This window comes from Aotus nancymaae, unplaced genomic scaffold, assembly GCF_030222135.1.
Source record: "Aotus nancymaae isolate 86718 unplaced genomic scaffold, 86718_ANA_hifiasm-v0.15.2.pri h1tg000006l, whole genome shotgun sequence".
Classification (NCBI taxonomy): domain Eukaryota; kingdom Metazoa; phylum Chordata; class Mammalia; order Primates; family Aotidae; genus Aotus; species Aotus nancymaae.
In genome coordinates, this window is record NW_026988417.1 from 76,084,811 (window position 1) to 76,089,477 (window position 4,667).

The following is a 4,667-nucleotide window of genomic DNA, read 5'->3' on the forward strand; positions in this document are numbered from 1 at the left end:
GAATTGTAGGAGTTCAGTAAGGGTGGTGGAAGAAATTACAGGAAAAGGATGCAAACCTTCTTGGAAGGCTAGGAGGTTTTTGCAAAAGCCTTGGGAAAGAAGTTATGGCTGAAGGCAGCCTAAATCTCATTTCTTGAGCAGATAGCTATAGAGCAGATACAAAGGAATGTAGGGGAGTTTATCTAAAGAGCTTGTTTACTTATGTGGTCCCCAGACCGACCTTTGAACATCTGTGGGCAAAACTGTTCTCTACTGGGGGGTCAGCAAAGTTATTACCCACAAATGGTGTTTGCTTTAGGCCTTTGTCGTTAAATCTGTACTAAAGGCCCACGGGGGCTGGCTTGTTGGGGGCGGTGGCTGCTGACTCTTTACAGTACCCTCCTTGGTTTCTGTGAGTGGCCTGGTCCCCTAGCCTGCTCATTCACTGGATAGCTGTGTCTGAGTGCATTTGTTCATGTCTCGCTGGGTCAGGGTCTGCGGGCTGGACCCGACACAAACTATGAGAGAACGCTGCATTCGCCCATTCCAGATCCTGCCTTCCTGGTCTCCAGACTCACAGAAGCTAACAAATGGAGGCAGCAAGCTATTCCTGACTCTCAGGTGTCCACGCTGCCCCTGAATGGTCACCAGATTCCTGGATAGCACAAGCCCTCTGTCAAACGTGATCACAAACACAGGTCACGTGATAACAGAGTAACTGCAGTCCTTCTCCGCCTCTTCCTTTTTATACTGCATCAGCAGGAACGAACCCCTGCTCAGAAGTAGGTGGCTAGAAGAAACGGTTTTAATCTTTTTCCAGTCCAACTTATCTTTCACGATAGTCACCTGCATACTGTGTAACAGGTGACCTATGTATTGAAAATGCAAACCAGCAGGCCTGAGAGTTTGTCAGTGAGAAAGTTGCTGGATTATGCATTTCCTCCCTATGGACGTTTTGGCCCAGTATTTGGTTCTTATGCTAATGTCATTTGTGTTGTTTACAATAGCAAAGACCTGGAACCAACCCAAATGCCCATCGATGATATAGACTGGACAGGGAAAATGTGGCACATATACACCATGGAATACTATGCAGCCATCAAAAATGATGAGTTCATGTCCTTTTTAGGGACATGGATGAACCTGGAAACCATCATTCTCGGCAAACTGACACAAGAACAGAAAATCAAACACCGCATGTTCTCACTCATAGGTGGGTGTTGAACAATGAGAACACATGGACACAGGAAAGAGAGCATCACACACTGGGGTCTGTTAGGGGGATATAGGGAAGGGACAACAGGGGGTGGGGAGTTGGGGAGAGATGGCATGGGGAGAAATGCCAGATATAGGTGATGGGGAGGAAGGCAGCCAATCACACTGCCGTGTGTGTACCTATGCAACAATCTTGCATGTTCTTCACATGTACCCCAAAACCTAAAATGCAATTAAAAAAATAGCTATCTGCCGGGTGCGGTGGCTCAAGCCTGTAATCCCAGCACTTTGGGAGGCCGAGGCGTGTGGATCACGAGGTCAAGAGATCAAGACCATCCTGGGCAACATGGTGAAACCCCGTCTCTACTAAAAATACAAAAAATTAGCTGGGCATGGTGGCGCGTGCCTGTAATCCCAGCTACTCAGGAGGCTGAGGCAGGAGAATTGCCTGAACCCAGGAGGCGGAGGTTGTGGTGAGCCGAGATCGCGCCATTGCACTCCAGCCTGGGTAACAAGAGCGAAACTCCGTCTCAAAAAAAAAAAAAAAAAAAAATAGCTATCCTAGTAGGCATAAAAATAAAAATAAAATAAAATTGGATGAAATCAAAATAAAAAAATGTCGTTTGTGTTAATATAATACATCTGGATATAATAATACTTGGTATTTTTTGTTGTGCATTTTTCAATTTTGTTTTGTTTTTTTGAGACAGAGTGTTGCTCTGTTGCCCAGGCTGTAGTGCAGTGGTGTGATCTTGGGTCACTGCAACCTCCACCTCCTGGGTCTAAGTGATATTCCTGCCTCAGTCTCCCAAGTAGCTGCGATTACAGGTGCACACCACTACGCCCGGCTAATTTTTGTATTTTTAGTAGAGACAGGGTTTCACCATGTTGGCTGGGCTGATCTCCAACTCCTGACCTCTAGTGATCCTCCTGCCTTGGCCTTCCAAAGTGCTGGGATTACAGGTGTGAGCTACCACATCCGGCCTATTTGGTGCTTTTGGTAAGGGAGCAGGTACAGACACGTTGAGTTTCATCACATCTGTTAAGATATTTAAAATATACAATGGAAGAAAGAGTAGAACCCAACCACTAATAAACGTGACACCAGGCTTCTATAATTATGTGAAGTAGAACACTATGCATACATGTAAAATTTAGGCACACTCTTTTCTAAATTGATAGTAACTACCATTTGTTAATATAATTGGGCAGAATGTTAATGTTTTGCCTGACCTCATTTAACCCTTACAACAAGTCTACAATACATGCTCTTACTATGTCCATTTCATTGTTGGAGCAACTGATGCCTGCAAAGGTGAAGTTATTGTTCAAGGTCCACATGGCTAGTGGGTGGAGCAAGGTTTGGACCCAAATCTGTCTATTACTGGAGTAGGGACTCTTTATCTGTGTTATATACAGCTGGTGAACCCTTTGGACCCCTTCTCAGAATTTAATCTTGAAATGCAAAAAATAAAATACATAGTACAAAGAAAAGCAATTCTCTGTTGCCCAGGCTGGCATGCAGTAGTATGATCTCAGCTCACTGCAACCTCTGCCTCTCAGGTTCAAGAGATTCTCCTGCTTCAGACTCCCAAGTAGCTGGGACTACAGGCATGTGCCACCATGCCTGGCTAATTTTTGTATTTTTGGTAGACATGGGATTTTTCTGTGTTGGCCAGACTGGTCTATGAACTCCTGGCCTCAAGTGATCCACCCGCCTCGGCCTCCCAAAGTGCTGGGATTACAGGCGCATGCTACCACGCCTGGCTACTTTTTTTGCATTTTTAGTAGAGACAGGGTTTCACCATGTTGGCCAGACTGGTCTCAAACTCCTTACCTCAGGCAATCCACCCGCCTCAGCCTCCTGAAGTGCTGGGATTACAGGCATGAGGCACTGCACCTGGTCAATTGTGGCTTATTGAATGCTTTCTCTTGAGTTGCTCCCACTGGGAGAAGCCAGTTGCCACATCCTAAGGCAGCTGTAAGGTGGAGAGGTCCCCGTGTCTAAGACCTGAGGCCTTCCAGCAACCATGTGAGAGAGTTTGGAAGCAGACCCCAACTTTGTGCAGCCTTAGAGAACCGAGGCCCTGGCTGACACCTTGTTACAGCCATGACACAACTGGACTCAGAACCACCTGGCTAAGCTGCGTCGGCCTTCCAAACCCATAATAAATGTTTGCTGTTTTTAATTTCTTGCATTGCAGTAATTTGCTATGCAGCAATAAATGTCAACCTATTAAAATAAAATAAATTTGGGATATATATGTGGTCTTAGTGAGAAGGCATGTCTGAAATACAGACAAATTAAAGTTAGATTTTATATTTTAAGACATATTGGCATGAAGGTTATTGTTCCTTGACTTGAATAAGAAGATTAGAAAGTGGGACAAACTTTGTCAAGTGTAATAACCACATTTTCTAGTTTCTGTATTTGACATTTGACATCCGGGCCTTGTGACTCTAGAGAGATGGCCGTTCCCAGGGCTAGCCAATACCTAGAGATGATAAATGATTCACCCACCTGGGAGCGTGTGTTTCATATGCAAACCAGCTAGTCCAAAGCCCGTACCTCGATCACCTCCTTTTTTCTGAGATAGCATCTCACTCTATCACCCAGGCTGGAGTGCAGTGGAGTGATTTAAGCTCACTGCACGCCTGGCTAATTTCTGTATTTTTAGTAGAGATGGGGTTTTGCCATGTTGCCCAGGCTGGTCATGAACTCCTGGAGCTCAAGTGATCTGCCCGTCGCCGGCCTCCCAAAGTGCTGGGATTACAGGTGTGCACCACTGTACCTGGCCTCAATCACCTCATTTATTGCTTTCTTACACTCTAGGCCACTGTCTGCCTGCCCTAATCATCCCAGGGCCTGGTACCTGGCCCCAGACAACTAGAGACAGTCCCTCCACCCCAGAGCCCACTGAAATTATTCAAGCCAGCCAATGCGGAGCCTACTTACCCTGCTGCCCACTCTGTTCCTTCTTGAGGAGACCACAGAAGGCTCTTGCCCAGGTTTTCCCCTGTCTCTGCCTCCTGACTGACCCCGGTGTTGTACAGGTCACACCCCTCAGCACCCCTATGGCATGGTACATCCTCTTCTCTTGGGGTCTGTGAGTATAACCTGCTGCGGTCCAGCCGCAGCAGAGTCCACAGGGTCCCTGAGGTGGGCTAGGCGTTGGCGACGGGCAGCAGCAGAGCTACACGAACTCGGAGGCTATGTGAAATCTGCTCCAATTTATTGCGAGTAACAGTGATTTTTTATACTTTTATTTTTGGCTTAGATACAGGTTAAGCAGAAAGCTATTTAGTTCATCAGACTTTTGTGGTTACAGAATTAGACATTAAGTAGACAAAAATCATTTATGTTTTACTGATTTATAGAAAGTTCATCAGAATAATTTGTTTCAAAGATAATTCTGGGAAAGAATTTTTTAATTACTGTTTTGTCCTATTTCTACGTTAATGTGTAACTTTTA